Source organism: Schistocerca serialis, chromosome 6 (assembly GCF_023864345.2).
Source record: "Schistocerca serialis cubense isolate TAMUIC-IGC-003099 chromosome 6, iqSchSeri2.2, whole genome shotgun sequence".
Classification (NCBI taxonomy): domain Eukaryota; kingdom Metazoa; phylum Arthropoda; class Insecta; order Orthoptera; family Acrididae; genus Schistocerca; species Schistocerca serialis.
In genome coordinates, this window is record NC_064643.1 from 50,065,319 (window position 1) to 50,083,877 (window position 18,559).

Here is an 18,559-nt window from a genome sequence, read left to right on the forward strand (position 1 = left end):
TCGTCGTTGGAGTAACTCAGACAACGTTAAGGTTTACATGTTGCAGCATTTCGCTTCTGCATTGACTGGCCGCAGTACGAATTAAAGAGAGGAAAGATTCAAGGAAGGGGAGCAGCTCGCAGCAGGAACTATGACTCTCTTAAGGTAGCCAAATACCTCGTCATCCGGCGAAGTACATTTGCTAACTCAAGAAACTCGTAGTGGGTGTCACTGTGACGACGTTTAGGTGGACATACAGTGGCATATCGGTTCTGTAGGACTGGCCATATCAAGTATGATAAAGGCCTAAAGAAATGGGAGCAGCTGGCAGGAGTAACCATGACTCTCTTAAGGTAGTCAAATGCCTCGTCACTCTGCGAAATTTATTTGAAAACTAGAGGATATCGTCGTTAAGTAACTCTGACAACGTTAAGGTGGACATGTTGCAGCATTTCGCTTCTGCATGGACTGGCCGCAGTACGAATTAAAGAGAGGAATAATTCAAAGAAAGGGGAGCAGCTGGCAAAAGGAACTATGACTCTCTTAAGGTAGCCAAATGCCTCGTTATCCGGCGAAGTACATTTGCTAACTCGAGAGACTCGTAGTGGAAGTAACTGTGACGACGTTTAGGTTGACATACAGTGGCATATCGGTTCTGTAGGACTGGCCATATCAAGAATGATAAAGGCCTAAAGAAATGGGAGCAGCTGGCAGGAGTAACCATGGCTCTCTTAAGGTAGCCAAATGCCTCGTTACTCTGGGAAATTTATTTGAAAACTCGAGGATATCGTGGCTGGAGTAACTCAGACAACGTTAAGGTTTACATGTTGCATCATTTCGCTTCTGCATTGACTGGCCGCAGTACGAATTAAAGAGAGGAAAGATTCAAAGGAAGGGGAGCATCTGGCAGCAGGAACTATGACTCTCTTAAGGTAGCCAAATGCCTCGTCATCCGGCGAAGTACATTTGCTAACTCGAGAAACTCGTAGTGGGAGTAACTGTGACGACGTTAAGGTGGACATACAGTGGCATATCGGTTCTGTAGGACTGACCATATCAAGTATGATAAAGGCCTAAAGAAATGGGAGCAGCCGGCAGGAGTAACCATGACTCTCTTAAGGTAGCCAAATGCGTCGTCACTCTGCGAAATTTATTTGAAAACTCGAGGATATCGTCGTTGGAGTAACTCAGACAACGTTAAGGTTTACATGTTGCAGCATTTCGCTTCTGCATTGACTGGCCGCAGTACGAATTAAAGAGAGGAAAAATTCAAGAAAGGGGAGCAGCTCGCAGCAGGAACTATGACTCTCTTAAGGTAGCCAAATACCTCGTCATCCGGCGAAGTACATTTGCTAACTCAAGAAACTCGTAGTGGGTGTCACTGTGACGACGTTTAGGTGGACATACAGTGGCATATCGGTTCTGTAGGACTGGCCATAGCAAGAATGATAATGGCCTAGAGAAATGAGAGCAGCCGGCAGGAGTAACTATGACTCTCTTAAGGTAGTCAAATGCCTCGTCACTCTGAGAAATTTATTTGAAAACTCGAGGATATCGTCGTTGGAGTAACTCAGACAACGTTAAGGTGGACATGTTGCAGCATTTCGCTTCTGAATGGACTGGCTGCAGTACGAATTAAAGAGGGGAAAGATTCATAGGAAGGGGAGCAGCTGGCGGCAGGAACTATGACTCTCTTAATGTGGCCTAATGCCTCGTCATTCGGCGAAGTACATTCGCTAACTCAAGAAACTCGTAGTGGAAGTAACTGTGACGACGTTTAGGTTGACATACAGTGGCATATCGGTTCAGTAGGACTGGCCATATCAAGAATGATAAAGGCCTAAAGAAATGGGAGCAGCTGGCAGGAGTAACCATGACTCTCTTAAGGTAGCCAAATGCCTCGTTACTCTGGGAAATTTATTTGTAAACTCGAGGATATCGTCGCTGGAGTAACTCAGACAACGTTAAGGTTTACATGTTGCAGCATTTCGCTTCTGCATTGACTGGCCGCAGTACGAATTAAAGAGAGGAAAGATTCAAAGGAAGGGGAGCAGCTGGCAGCAGGAACTATGACTCTCTTAAGGTAGCCAAATGCCTCGTCATCCGGCGAAGTACATTTGCTAACTCGAGAAACTCGTAGTGGGAGTAACTGTGACGACGTTAAGGTGGACATACAGTGGCATATCGGTTCTGTAGGACTGACGATATCAAGTATGATAAAGGCCTAAAGAAATGGGAGCAGCCGGCAGGAGTAACCATGACTCTCTTAAGGTAGCCAAATGCGTCGTCACTCTGCGAAATTTATTTGAAAACTCGAGGATATCGTCGTTGGAGTAACTCAGACAACGTTAAGGTTTACATGTTGCAGCATTTCGCTTCTGCATTGACTGGCCGCAGTACGAATTAAAGAGAGGAAAGATTCAAGGAAGGGGAGCAGCTCGCAGCAGGAACTATGACTCTCTTAAGGTAGCCAAATACCTCGTCATCCGGCGAAGTACATTTGCTAACTCAAGAAACTCGTAGTGGGTGTCACTGTGACGACGTTTAGGTGGACATACAGTGGCATATCGGTTCTGTAGGACTGGCCATATCAAGTATGATAAAGGCCTAAAGAAATGGGAGCAGCTGGCAGGAGTAACCATGACTCTCTTAAGGTAGTCAAATGCCTCGTCACTCTGCGAAATTTATTTGAAAACTAGAGGATATCGTCGTTAAGTAACTCTGACAACGTTAAGGTGGACATGTTGCAGCATTTCGCTTCTGCATGGACTGGCCGCAGTACGAATTAAAGAGAGGAATAATTCAAAGAAAGGGGAGCAGCTGGCAAAAGGAACTATGACTCTCTTAAGGTAGCCAAATGCCTCGTTATCCGGCGAAGTACATTTGCTAACTCGAGAAACTCGTAGTGGAAGTAACTGTGACGACGTTTAGGTTGACATACAGTGGCATATCGGTTCTGTAGGACTGGCCATATCAAGAATGATAAAGGCCTAAAGAAATGGGAGCAGCTGGCAGGAGTAACCATGGCTCTCTTAAGGTAGCCAAATGCCTCGTTACTCTGGGAAATTTATTTGAAAACTCGAGGATATCGTGGCTGGAGTAACTCAGACAACGTTAAGGTTTACATGTTGCATCATTTCGCTTCTGCATTGACTGGCCGCAGTACGAATTAAAGAGAGGAAAGATTCAAAGGAAGGGGAGCATCTGGCAGCAGGAACTATGACTCTCTTAAGGTAGCCAAATGCCTCGTCATCCGGCGAAGTACATTTGCTAACTCGAGAAACTCGTAGTGGGAGTAACTGTGACGACGTTAAGGTGGACATACAGTGGCATATCGGTTCTGTAGGACTGGCCATATCAAGTATGATAAAGGCCTAAAGAAATGGGAGCAGCCGGCAGGAGTAACCATGACTCTCTTAAGGTAGCCAAATGCGTCGTCACTCTGCGAAATTTATTTGAAAACTCGAGGATATCGTCGTTGGAGTAACTCAGACAACGTTAAGGTTTACATGTTGCAGCATTTCGCTTCTGCATTGACTGGCCGCAGTACGAATTAAAGAGAGGAAAAATTCAAGAAAGGGGAGCAGCTCGCAGCAGGAACTATGACTCTCTTAAGGTAGCCAAATACCTCGTCATCCGGCGAAGTACATTTGCTAACTCAAGAAACTCGTAGTGGGTGTCACTGTGACGACGTTTAGGTGGACATACAGTGGCATATCGGTTCTGCAGGACTGGCCATAGCAAGAATGATAATGGCCTAAAGAAATGAGAGCAGCCGGCAGGAGAAACTATGACTCTCTTAAGGTAGTCAAATGCCTCGTCACTCTGAGAAATTTATTTGAAAACTCGAGGATATCGTCGTTGGAGTAACTCAGACAACGTTAAGGTGGACATGTTGCAGCATTTCGCTTCTGCATGGACTGGCTGCAGTACGAATTATAGAGGGGAAAGATTCATAGGAAGGGGAGCAGCTGGCGGCAGGAACTATGACTCTCTTAATGTGGCCTAATGCCTCGTCATTCGGCGAAGTACATTCGCTAACTCAAGAAACTCGTAGTGGAAGTAACTGTGACGACGTTTAGGTTGACATACAGTGGCATATCGGTTCAGTAGGACTGGCCATATCAAGAATGATAAAGGCCTAAAGAAATGGGAGCAGCTGGCAGGAGTAACCATGACTCTCTTAAGGTAGCCAAATGCCTCGTTACTCTGGGAAATTTATTTGTAAACTCGAGGATATCGTCGCTGGAGTAACTCAGACAACGTTAAGGTTTACATGTTGCAGCATTTCGCTTCTGCATTGACTGGCCGCAGTACGAATTAAAGAGAGGAAAGATTCAAAGGAAGGGGAGCAGCTGGCAGCAGGAACTATGACTCTCTTAAGGTAGCCAAATACCTCGTCCTCCGGCGAAGTACTTTTGCTAACTCAAGAAACTCGTAGTGGGAGTCACTGTGACGACGTTTAGGTGGACATACAGTGGCATATCGGTTCTGTAGGACTGACCATATCAAGAATGATAAAGGCCTGAAAAAATGGGAGCAGCCGGCAGGAGTAACTATGACTCTCTTAAGGTAGCCAAATGCCTCGTCACTCTGCAAACTTTATTTGAAAACTCGAGGATATCGTCGTTGGAGCAACTCAGACAACGTTAAGATGGACATGTTGCAGCATTTCGCTTCTGCATGGAGTGGCCGCAGTACGAATTAAAGAGAGGAAAATTTCAAAGGAAGGGGAGCAGCTAGCAGCAGGAACTATGACTCTCTTAAGGTAGCCAAATGCCTCGTCATCCGGCGAAGTACATTTGCTAACTCGAGAAACTCGTAGTGGGAGTAACTGTGACGACGTTAAGGTGGACATACAGTGGCATATCGGTTCTGTAGGACTGACCATATCAAGTATGATAAAGGCCTAAAGAAATGGGAGCAGCCGGCAGGAGTAACCATGACTCTCTTAAGGTAGCCAAATGCGTCGTCACTCTGCGAAATTTATTTGAAAACTCGAGGATATCGTCGTTGGAGTAACTCAGACAACGTTAAGGTTTACATGATGCAGCATTTCGCTTCTGCATTGACTGGCCGCAGTACGAATTAAAGAGAGGAAAGATTCAAGGAAGGGGAGCAGCTCGCAGCAGGAACTATGACTCTCTTAAGGTAGCCAAATACCTCGTCATCCGGCGAAGTACATTTGCTAACTCAAGAAACTCGTAGTGGGTGTCACTGTGACGACGTTTAGGTGGACATACAGTGGCATATCGGTTCTGTAGGACTGGCCATATCAAGTATGATAAAGGCCTAAAGAAATGGGAGCAGCTGGCAGGAGTAACCATGACTCTCTTAAGGTAGTCAAATGCCTCGTCACTCTGCGAAATTTATTTGAAAACTAGAGGATATCGTCGTTAAGTAACTCTGACAACGTTAAGGTGGACATGTTGCAGCATTTCGCTTCTGCATGGACTGGCCGCAGTACGAATTAAAGAGAGGAATAATTCAAAGAAAGGGGAGCAGCTGGCAAAAGGAACTATGACTCTCTTAAGGTAGCCAAATGCCTCGTTATCCGGCGAAGTACATTTGCTAACTCGAGAAACTCGTAGTGGAAGTAACTGTGACGACGTTTAGGTTGACATACAGTGGCATATCGGTTCTGTAGGACTGGCCATATCAAGAATGATAAAGGCCTAAAGAAATGGGAGCAGCTGGCAGGAGTAACCATGACTCTCTTAAGGTAGCCAAATGCCTCGTTACTCTGGGAAATTTATTTGAAAACTCGAGGATATCGTGGCTGGAGTAACTCAGACAACGTTAAGGTTTACATGTTGCATCATTTCGCTTCTGCATTGACTGGCCGCAGTACGAATTAAAGAGAGGAAAGATTCAAAGGAAGGGGAGCATCTGGCAGCAGGAACTATGACTCTCTTAAGATAGCCAAATACCTCGTCATCCGGCGAAGTACATTTGCTAACTCAAGAAACTCGTAGTGGGTGTCACTGTGACGACGTTTAGGTGGACATACAGTGGCATATCGGTTCTGTAGGACTGGCCATAGCAAGAATGATAATGGCCTAAAGAAATGAGAGCAGCCGGCAGGAGTAACTATGACTCTCTTAAGGTAGTCAAATGCCTCGTCACTCAGAGAAATTTATTTGAAAACTCGAGGATATCGTCGTTGGAGTAACTCAGACAACGTTAAGGTGGACATGTTGCAGCATTTCGCTTCTGCATGGACTGGCTGCAGTACGAATTAAAGAGAGGAAAGATTCATAGGAAGGGGAGCAGCTTGCGGCAGGAACTATGACTCTCTTAATGTGGCCTAATGCCTCGTCATTCGCCGAAGTACATTCGCTAACTCAAGAAGCTCGTAGTGGAAGTAACTGTGACGACGTTTAGGTTGACATACAGTGGCATATCGGTTCAGTAGGACTGGCCATATCAAGAATGATAAAGGCCTAAAGAAATGGGAGCAGCCGGCAGGAGTAACTATGACTCTCTTAAGGTAGCCAAATGCCTCGTCACTCTGCAAACTTTATTTGAAAACTCGAGGATATCGTCGTTGGAGCAACTCAGACAACGTTAAGGTGGACATGTTGCAGCATTTCGCTTCTGCATGGAGTGGCCGCAGTACGAATTAAAGAGAGGAAAATTTCAAAGGAAGGGGAGCAGCTAGCAGCAGGAACTATGACTCTCTTAAGGTAGCCAAATGCCTCGTCATCCGGCGAAGTACATTTGCTAACTCGAGAAACTCGTAGTGGGAGTAACTGTGACGACGTTAAGGTGGACATACAGTGGCATATCGGTTCTGTAGGACTGACCATATCAAGTATGATAAAGGCCTAAAGAAATGGGAGCAGCCGGCAGGAGTAACCATGACTCTCTTAAGGTAGCCAAATGCGTCGTCACTCTGCGAAATTTATTTGAAAACTCGAGGATATCGTCGTTGGAGTAACTCAGACAACGTTAAGGTTTACATGTTGCAGCATTTCGCTTCTGCATTGACTGGCCGCAGTACGAATTAAAGAGAGGAAAGATTCAAGGAAGGGGAGCAGCTCGCAGCAGGAACTATGACTCTCATAAGGTAGCCAAATACCTCGTCATCCGGCGAAGTGCATTTGCTAACTCAAGAAACTCGTAGTGGGTGTCACTGTGACGACGTTTAGGTGGACATACAGTGGCATATCGGTTCTGTAGGACTGGCCATATCAAGTATGATAAAGGCCTAAAGAAATGGGAGCAGCTGGCAGGAGTAACCATGACTCTCTTAAGGTAGTCAAATGCCTCGTCACTCTGCGAAATTTATTTAAAAACTAGAGGATATCGTCGTTAAGTAACTCTGACAACGTTAAGGTGGACATGTTGCATCATTTCGCTTCTGCATTGACTGGCCGCAGTACGAATTAAAGAGAGGAAAGATTCAAAGGAAGGGAAGCATCTGGCAGCAGGAACTATGACTCTCTTAAGGTAGCCAAATGCCTCGTCATCCGGCGAAGTACATTTGCTAACTCGAGAAACTCGTAGTGGGAGTAACTGTGACGACGTTAAGGTGGACATACAGTGGCATATCGGTTCTGTAGGACTGACCATATCAAGTATGATAAAGGCCTAAAGAAAAGGGAGCAGCCGGCAGGAGTAACCATGACTCTCTTAAGGTAGCCAAATGCGTCGTCACTCTGCGAAATTTATTTGAAAACTCGAGGATATCGTCGTTGGAGTAACTCAGACAACGTTAAGGTTTACATGTTGCAGCATTTTGCTTCTGCATTGACTGGCCGCAGTACGAATTAAAGAGAGGAAAAATTCAAGGAAGGGGAGCAGCTCGCAGCAGGAACTATGACTCTCTTAAGGTAGCCAAATACCTCGTCATCCGGCGAAGTACATTTGCTAACTCAAGAAACTCGTAGTGGGTGTCACTGTGACGACGTTTAGGTGGACATACAGTGGCATATCGGTTCTGTAGGACTGGCCATAGCAAGAATGATAATGGCCTAAAGAAATGAGAGCAGCCGGCAGGAGTAACTATGACTCTCTTAAGGTAGTCAAATGCCTCGTCACTCTGAGAAATTTATTTGAAAACTCGAGGATATCGTCGTTGGAGTAACTCAGACAACGTTAAGGTGGACATGTTGCAGCATTTCGCTTCTGCATGGACTGGCTGCAGTACGAATTAAAGAGAGGAAAGATTCAAAGGAAGGGGAGCAGCTAGCAGCAGGAACTATGACTCTCTTAAGGTAGCCAAATGCCTCGTCATCCGGCGAAGTACATTTGCTAACTCGAGAAACTCGTAGTGGGAGTAACTGTGACGACGTTAAGGTGGACATACAGTGGCATATCGGTTCTGTAGGACTGACCATATCAAGTATGATGAAGGCCTAAAGAAATGGGAGCAGCCGGCAGGAGTAACCATGACTCTCTTAAGGTAGCCAAATGCGTCGTCACTCTGCGAAATTTATTTGAAAACTCGAGGATATCGTCGTTGGAGTAACTCAGACAACGTTAAGGTTTACATGTTGCAGCATTTCGCTTCTGCATTGACTGGCCGCAGTACGAATTAAAGAGAGGAAAGATTCAAGGAAGGGGAGCAGCTCGCAGCAGGAACTATGACTCTCATAAGGTAGCCAAATACCTCGTCATCCGGCGAAGTGCATTTGCTAACTCAAGAAACTCGTAGTGGGTGTCACTGTGACGACGTTTAGGTGGACATACAGTGGCATATCGGTTCTGTAGGACTGGCCATATGAAGTATGATAAAGGCCGAAAGAAATGGGAGCAGCTGGCAGGAGTAACCATGACTCTCTTAAGGTAGTCAAATGCCTCGTCACTCTGCGAAATTTATTTGAAAACTAGAGGATATCGTCGTTAAGTAACTCTGACAACGTTAAGGTGGACATGTTGCAGCATTTCGCTTCTGCATGGACTGGCCGCAGTACGAATTAAAGAGAGGAATAATTCAAAGAAAGGGGAGCAGCTGGCAAAAGGAACTATGACTCTCTTAAGGTAGCCAAATGCCTCGTTATCCGGCGAAGTACATTTGCTAACTCGAGAAACTCGTAGTGGAAGTAACTGTGACGACGTTTAGGTTGACATACAGTGGCATATCGGTTCAGTAGGACTGGCCATATCAAGAATGATAAAGGCCTAAAGAAATGGGAGCAGCTGGCAGGAGTAACCATGACTCTCTTAAGGTAGCCAAATGCCTCGTTACTCTGGGAAATTTATTTGTAAACTCGAGGATATCGTCGCTGGAGTAACTCAGAAAACGTTAAGGTTTACATGTTGCAGCATTTCGCTTCTGCATTGACTGGCCGCAGTACGAATTAAAGAGAGGAAAGATTCAAAGGAAGGGGAGCAGCTGGCAGCAGGAACTATGACTCTCTTAAGGTAGCCAAATACCTCGTCCTCCGGCGAAGTACTTTTGCTAACTCAAGAAACTCGTAGTGGGAGTCACTGTGACGACGTTTAGGTGGACATACAGTGGCATATCGGTTCTGTAGGACTGACCATATCAAGAATGATAAAGGCCTGAAAAAATGGGAGCAGCCGGCAGGAGTAACTATGACTCTCTTAAGGTAGCCAAATGCCTCGTCACTCTGCAAACTTTATTTGAAAACTCGAGGATATAGTCGTTGGAGCAACTCAGACAACGTTAAGGTGGACATGTTGCAGCATTTCGCTTCTGCATGGAGTGGCCGCAGTACGAATTAAAGAGAGGAAAATTTCAAAGGAAGGGGAGCAGCTAGCAGCAGGAACTATGACTCTCTTAAGGTAGCCAAATGCCTCGTCATCCGGCGAAGTACATTTGCTAACTCGAGAAACTCGTAGTGGGAGTAACTGTGACGACGTTAAGGTGGACATACAGTGGCATATCGGTTCTGTAGGACTGGCCATATCAAGTATGATAAAGGCCTAAAGAAATGGGAGCAGCCGGCAGGAGTAACCATGACTCTCTTAAGGTAGCCAAATGCGTCGTCACTCTGCGAAATTTATTTGAAAACTCGAGGATATCGTCGTTGGAGTAACTCAGACAACGTTAAGGTTTACATGATGCAGCATTTCGCTTCTGCATTGACTGGCCGCAGTACGAATTAAAGAGAGGAAAGATTCAAGGAAGGGGAGCAGCTCGCAGCAGGAACTATGACTCTCTTAAGGTAGCCAAATACCTCGTCATCCGGCGAAGTACATTTGCTAACTCAAGAAACTCGTAGTGGGTGTCACTGTGACGACGTTTAGGTGGACATACAGTGGCATATCGGTTCTGTAGGACCGGCCATATCAAGTATGATAAAGGCCTAAAGAAATGGGAGCAGCTGGCAGGAGTAACCATGACTCTCTTAAGGTAGTCAAATGCCTCGTCACTCTGCGAAATTTATTTGAAAACTAGAGGATATCGTCGTTAAGTAACTCTGACAACGTTAAGGTGGACATGTTGCAGCATTTCGCTTCTGCATGGACTGGCCGCAGTACGAATTAAAGAGAGGAATAATTCAAAGAAAGGGGAGCAGCTGGCAAAAGGAACTATGACTCTCTTAAGGTAGCCAAATGCCTCGTTATCCGGCGAAGTACATTTGCTAACTCGAGAAACTCGTAGTGGAAGTAACTGTGACGACGTTTAGGTTGACATACAGTGGCATATCGGTTCTGTAGGACTGGCCATATCAAGAATGATAAAGGCCTAAAGAAATGGGAGCAGCTGGCAGGAGTAACCATGACTCTCTTAAGGTAGCCAAATGCCTCGTTACTCTGGGAAATTTATTTGAAAACTCGAGGATATCGTGGCTGGAGTAACTCAGACAACGTTAAGGTTTACATGTTGCATCATTTCGCTTCTGCATTGACTGGCCGCAGTACGAATTAAAGAGAGGAAAGATTCAAAGGAAGGGGAGCATCTGGCAGCAGGAACTATGACTCTCTTAAGGTAGCCAAATACCTCGTCATCCGGCGAAGTACATTTGCTAACTCAAGAAACTCGTAGTGGGTGTCACTGTGACGACGTTTAGGTGGACATACAGTGGCATATCGGTTCTGTAGGACTGGCCATAGCAAGAATGATAATGGCCTAAAGAAATGAGAGCAGCCGGCAGGAGTAACTATGACTCTCTTAAGGTAGTCAAATGCCTCGTCACTCTGAGAAATTTATTTGAAAACTCGAGGATATCGTCGTTGGAGTAACTCAGACAACGTTAAGGTGGACATGTTGCAGCATTTCGCTTCTGCATGGACTGGCTGCAGTACGAATTAAAGAGAGGAAAGATTCATAGGAAGGGGAGCAGCTTGCGGCAGGAACTATGACTCTCTTAATGTGGCCTAATGCCTCGTCATTCGCCGAAGTACATTCGCTAACTCAAGAAACTCGTAGTGGAAGTAACTGTGACGACGTTTAGGTTGACATACAGTGGCATATCGGTTCAGTAGGACTGACCATATCAAGTATGATAAAGGCCTAAAGAAATGGGAGCAGCCGGCAGGAGTAACCATGACTCTCTTAAGGTAGCCAAATGCGTCGTCACTCTGCGAAATTTATTTGAAAACTCGAGGATATCGTCGTTGGAGTAACTCAGACAACGTTAAGGTTTACATGTTGCAGCATTTCGCTTCTGCATTGACTGGCCGCAGTACGAATTAAAGAGAGGAAAGATTCAAAGGAAGGGGAGCATCTGGCAGCAGGAACTATGACTCTCTTAAGATAGCCAAATACCTCGTCATCCGGCGAAGTACATTTGCTAACTCAAGAAACTCGTAGTGGGTGTCACTGTGACGACGTTTAGGTGGACATACAGTGGCATATCGGTTCTGTAGGACTGGCCATAGCAAGAATGATAATGGCCTAAAGAAATGAGAGCAGCCGGCAGGAGTAACTATGACTCTCTTAAGGTAGTCAAATGCCTCGTCACTCAGAGAAATTTATTTGAAAACTCGAGGATATCGTCGTTGGAGTAACTCAGACAACGTTAAGGTGGACATGTTGCAGCATTTCGCTTCTGCATGGACTGGCTGCAGTACGAATTAAAGAGAGGAAAGATTCATAGGAAGGGGAGCAGCTTGCGGCAGGAACTATGACTCTCTTAATGTGGCCTAATGCCTCGTCATTCGCCGAAGTACATTCGCTAACTCAAGAAGCTCGTAGTGGAAGTAACTGTGACGACGTTTAGGTTGACATACAGTGGCATATCGGTTCAGTAGGACTGGCCATATCAAGAATGATAAAGGCCTAAAGAAATGGGAGCAGCCGGCAGGAGTAACTATGACTCTCTTAAGGTAGCCAAATGCCTCGTCACTCTGCAAACTTTATTTGAAAACTCGAGGATATCGTCGTTGGAGCAACTCAGACAACGTTAAGGTGGACATGTTGCAGCATTTCGCTTCTGCATGGAGTGGCCGCAGTACGAATTAAAGAGAGGAAAATTTCAAAGGAAGGGGAGCAGCTAGCAGCAGGAACTATGACTCTCTTAAGGTAGCCAAATGCCTCGTCATCCGGCGAAGTACATTTGCTAACTCGAGAAACTCGTAGTGGGAGTAACTGTGACGACGTTAAGGTGGACATACAGTGGCATATCGGTTCTGTAGGACTGACCATATCAAGTATGATAAAGGCCTAAAGAAATGGGAGCAGCCGGCAGGAGTAACCATGACTCTCTTAAGGTAGCCAAATGCGTCGTCACTCTGCGAAATTTATTTGAAAACTCGAGGATATCGTCGTTGGAGTAACTCAGACAACGTTAAGGTTTACATGTTGCAGCATTTCGCTTCTGCATTGACTGGCCGCAGTACGAATTAAAGAGAGGAAAGATTCAAGGAAGGGGAGCAGCTCGCAGCAGGAACTATGACTCTCATAAGGTAGCCAAATACCTCGTCATCCGGCGAAGTGCATTTGCTAACTCAAGAAACTCGTAGTGGGTGTCACTGTGACGACGTTTAGGTGGACATACAGTGGCATATCGGTTCTGTAGGACTGGCCATATCAAGTATGATAAAGGCCTAAAGAAATGGGAGCAGCTGGCAGGAGTAACCATGACTCTCTTAAGGTAGTCAAATGCCTCGTCACTCTGCGAAATTTATTTAAAAACTAGAGGATATCGTCGTTAAGTAACTCTGACAACGTTAAGGTGGACATGTTGCATCATTTCGCTTCTGCATTGACTGGCCGCAGTACGAATTAAAGAGAGGAAAGATTCAAAGGAAGGGAAGCATCTGGCAGCAGGAACTATGACTCTCTTAAGGTAGCCAAATGCCTCGTCATCCGGCGAAGTACATTTGCTAACTCGAGAAACTCGTAGTGGGAGTAACTGTGACGACGTTAAGGTGGACATACAGTGGCATATCGGTTCTGTAGGACTGACCATATCAAGTATGATAAAGGCCTAAAGAAAAGGGAGCAGCCGGCAGGAGTAACCATGACTCTCTTAAGGTAGCCAAATGCGTCGTCACTCTGCGAAATTTATTTGAAAACTCGAGGATATCGTCGTTGGAGTAACTCAGACAACGTTAAGGTTTACATGTTGCAGCATTTTGCTTCTGCATTGACTGGCCGCAGTACGAATTAAAGAGAGGAAAAATTCAAGGAAGGGGAGCAGCTCGCAGCAGGAACTATGACTCTCTTAAGGTAGCCAAATACCTCGTCATCCGGCGAAGTACATTTGCTAACTCAAGAAACTCGTAGTGGGTGTCACTGTGACGACGTTTAGGTGGACATACAGTGGCATATCGGTTCTGTAGGACTGGCCATAGCAAGAATGATAATGGCCTAAAGAAATGAGAGCAGCCGGCAGGAGTAACTATGACTCTCTTAAGGTAGTCAAATGCCTCGTCACTCTGAGAAATTTATTTGAAAACTCGAGGATATCGTCGTTGGAGTAACTCAGACAACGTTAAGGTGGACATGTTGCAGCATTTCGCTTCTGCATGGACTGGCTGCAGTACGAATTAAAGAGAGGAAAGATTCAAAGGAAGGGGAGCAGCTAGCAGCAGGAACTATGACTCTCTTAAGGTAGCCAAATGCCTCGTCATCCGGCGAAGTACATTTGCTAACTCGAGAAACTCGTAGTGGGAGTAACTGTGACGACGTTAAGGTGGACATACAGTGGCATATCGGTTCTGTAGGACTGACCATATCAAGTATGATGAAGGCCTAAAGAAATGGGAGCAGCCGGCAGGAGTAACCATGACTCTCTTAAGGTAGCCAAATGCGTCGTCACTCTGCGAAATTTATTTGAAAACTCGAGGATATCGTCGTTGGAGTAACTCAGACAACGTTAAGGTTTACATGTTGCAGCATTTCGCTTCTGCATTGACTGGCCGCAGTACGAATTAAAGAGAGGAAAGATTCAAGGAAGGGGAGCAGCTCGCAGCAGGAACTATGACTCTCATAAGGTAGCCAAATACCTCGTCATCCGGCGAAGTGCATTTGCTAACTCAAGAAACTCGTAGTGGGTGTCACTGTGACGACGTTTAGGTGGACATACAGTGGCATATCGGTTCTGTAGGACTGGCCATATGAAGTATGATAAAGGCCGAAAGAAATGGGAGCAGCTGGCAGGAGTAACCATGACTCTCTTAAGGTAGTCAAATGCCTCGTCACTCTGCGAAATTTATTTGAAAACTAGAGGATATCGTCGTTAAGTAACTCTGACAACGTTAAGGTGGACATGTTGCAGCATTTCGCTTCTGCATGGACTGGCCGCAGTACGAATTAAAGAGAGGAATAATTCAAAGAAAGGGGAGCAGCTGGCAAAAGGAACTATGACTCTCTTAAGGTAGCCAAATGCCTCGTTATCCGGCGAAGTACATTTGCTAACTCGAGAAACTCGTAGTGGAAGTAACTGTGACGACGTTTAGGTTGACATACAGTGGCATATCGGTTCAGTAGGACTGGCCATATCAAGAATGATAAAGGCCTAAAGAAATGGGAGCAGCTGGCAGGAGTAACCATGACTCTCTTAAGGTAGCCAAATGCCTCGTTACTCTGGGAAATTTATTTGTAAACTCGAGGATATCGTCGCTGGAGTAACTCAGAAAACGTTAAGGTTTACATGTTGCAGCATTTCGCTTCTGCATTGACTGGCCGCAGTACGAATTAAAGAGAGGAAAGATTCAAAGGAAGGGGAGCAGCTGGCAGCAGGAACTATGACTCTCTTAAGGTAGCCAAATACCTCGTCCTCCGGCGAAGTACTTTTGCTAACTCAAGAAACTCGTAGTGGGAGTCACTGTGACGACGTTTAGGTGGACATACAGTGGCATATCGGTTCTGTAGGACTGACCATATCAAGAATGATAAAGGCCTGAAAAAATGGGAGCAGCCGGCAGGAGTAACTATGACTCTCTTAAGGTAGCCAAATGCCTCGTCACTCTGCAAACTTTATTTGAAAACTCGAGGATATAGTCGTTGGAGCAACTCAGACAACGTTAAGGTGGACATGTTGCAGCATTTCGCTTCTGCATGGAGTGGCCGCAGTACGAATTAAAGAGAGGAAAATTTCAAAGGAAGGGGAGCAGCTAGCAGCAGGAACTATGACTCTCTTAAGGTAGCCAAATGCCTCGTCATCCGGCGAAGTACATTTGCTAACTCGAGAAACTCGTAGTGGGAGTAACTGTGACGACGTTAAGGTGGACATACAGTGGCATATCGGTTCTGTAGGACTGGCCATATCAAGTATGATAAAGGCCTAAAGAAATGGGAGCAGCCGGCAGGAGTAACCATGACTCTCTTAAGGTAGCCAAATGCGTCGTCACTCTGCGAAATTTATTTGAAAACTCGAGGATATCGTCGTTGGAGTAACTCAGACAACGTTAAGGTTTACATGATGCAGCATTTCGCTTCTGCATTGACTGGCCGCAGTACGAATTAAAGAGAGGAAAGATTCAAGGAAGGGGAGCAGCTCGCAGCAGGAACTATGACTCTCTTAAGGTAGCCAAATACCTCGTCATCCGGCGAAGTACATTTGCTAACTCAAGAAACTCGTAGTGGGTGTCACTGTGACGACGTTTAGGTGGACATACAGTGGCATATCGGTTCTGTAGGACCGGCCATATCAAGTATGATAAAGGCCTAAAGAAATGGGAGCAGCTGGCAGGAGTAACCATGACTCTCTTAAGGTAGTCAAATGCCTCGTCACTCTGCGAAATTTATTTGAAAACTAGAGGATATCGTCGTTAAGTAACTCTGACAACGTTAAGGTGGACATGTTGCAGCATTTCGCTTCTGCATGGACTGGCCGCAGTACGAATTAAAGAGAGGAATAATTCAAAGAAAGGGGAGCAGCTGGCAAAAGGAACTATGACTCTCTTAAGGTAGCCAAATGCCTCGTTATCCGGCGAAGTACATTTGCTAACTCGAGAAACTCGTAGTGGAAGTAACTGTGACGACGTTTAGGTTGACATACAGTGGCATATCGGTTCTGTAGGACTGGCCATATCAAGAATGATAAAGGCCTAAAGAAATGGGAGCAGCTGGCAGGAGTAACCATGACTCTCTTAAGGTAGCCAAATGCCTCGTTACTCTGGGAAATTTATTTGAAAACTCGAGGATATCGTGGCTGGAGTAACTCAGACAACGTTAAGGTTTACATGTTGCATCATTTCGCTTCTGCATTGACTGGCCGCAGTACGAATTAAAGAGAGGAAAGATTCAAAGGAAGGGGAGCATCTGGCAGCAGGAACTATGACTCTCTTAAGGTAGCCAAATACCTCGTCATCCGGCGAAGTACATTTGCTAACTCAAGAAACTCGTAGTGGGTGTCACTGTGACGACGTTTAGGTGGACATACAGTGGCATATCGGTTCTGTAGGACTGGCCATAGCAAGAATGATAATGGCCTAAAGAAATGAGAGCAGCCGGCAGGAGTAACTATGACTCTCTTAAGGTAGTCAAATGCCTCGTCACTCTGAGAAATTTATTTGAAAACTCGAGGATATCGTCGTTGGAGTAACTCAGACAACGTTAAGGTGGACATGTTGCAGCATTTCGCTTCTGCATGGACTGGCTGCAGTACGAATTAAAGAGAGGAAAGATTCATAGGAAGGGGAGCAGCTTGCGGCAGGAACTATGACTCTCTTAATGTGGCCTAATGCCTCGTCATTCGCCGAAGTACATTCGCTAACTCAAGAAACTCGTAGTGGAAGTAACTGTGACGACGTTTAGGTTGACATACAGTGGCATATCGGTTCAGTAGGACTGACCATATCAAGTATGATAAAGGCCTAAAGAAATGGGAGCAGCCGGCAGGAGTAACCATGACTCTCTTAAGGTAGCCAAATGCGTCGTCACTCTGCGAAATTTATTTGAAAACTCGAGGATATCGTCGTTGGAGTAACTCAGACAACGTTAAGGTTTACATGTTGCAGCATTTCGCTTCTGCATTGACTGGCCGCAGTACGAATTAAAGAGAGGAAAGATTCAAGGAAGGGGAGCAGCTCGCAGCAGGAACTATGACTCTCATAAGGTAGCCAAATACCTCGTCATCCGGCGAAGTGCATTTGCTAACTCAAGAAACTAGTAGTGGGTGTCACTGTGACGACGTTTAGGTGGACATACAGTGGCATATCGGTTCTGTAGGACTGGCCATATCAAGTATGATAAAGGCCTAAAGAAATGGGAGCAGCTGGCAGGAGTAACCTTGACTCTCTTAAGGTAGTCAAATGCCTCGTCACTCTGCGAAATTTATTTGAAAACTAGAGGATATCGTCGTTAAGTAACTCTGACAACGTTAAGGTGGACATGTTGCAGCATTTCGCTTCTGCATGGACTGGCCGCAGTACGAATTAAAGAGAGGAATAATTCAAAGAAAGGGGAGCAGCTGGCAAAAGGAACTATGACTCTCTTAAGGTAGCCAAATGCCTCGTTATCCGGCGAAGTACATTTGCTAACTCGAGAAACTCGTAGTGGAAGTAACTGTGACGACGTTTAGGTTGACATACAGTGGCATATCGGTTCTGTAGGACTGGCCATATCAAGAATGATAAAGGCCTAAAGAAATGGGAGCAGCTGGCAGGAGTAACCATGACTCTCTTAAGGTAGCCAAATGCCTCGTTACTCTGGGAAATTTATTTGAAAACTCGAGGATATCGTCGTTGGAGTAACTCAGACAACGTTAAGGTTTACATGTTGCAGCATTTCGCTTCTGCATTGACTGGCCGCAGTACGAATTAAAGAGAGGAAAGATTCAAAGGAAGGGGAGCATCTGGCAGCAGGAACTATGACTCTCTTAAGATAGCCAAATACCTCGTCATCCGGCGAAGTACATTTGCTAACTCAAGAAACTCGTAGTGGGTGTCACTGTGACGACGTTTAGGTGGACATACAGTGGCATATCGGTTCTGTAGGACTGGCCATAGCAAGAATGATAATGGCCTAAAGAAATGAGAGCAGCCGGCAGGAGTAACTATGACTCTCTTAAGGTAGTCAAATGCCTCGTCACTCAGAGAAATTTATTTGAAAACTCGAGGATATCGTCGTTGGAGTAACTCAGACAACGTTAAGGTGGACATGTTGCAGCATTTCGCTTCTGCATGGACTGGCTGCAGTACGAATTAAAGAGAGGAAAGATTCATAGGAAGGGGAGCAGCTTGCGGCAGGAACTATGACTCTCTTAATGTGGCC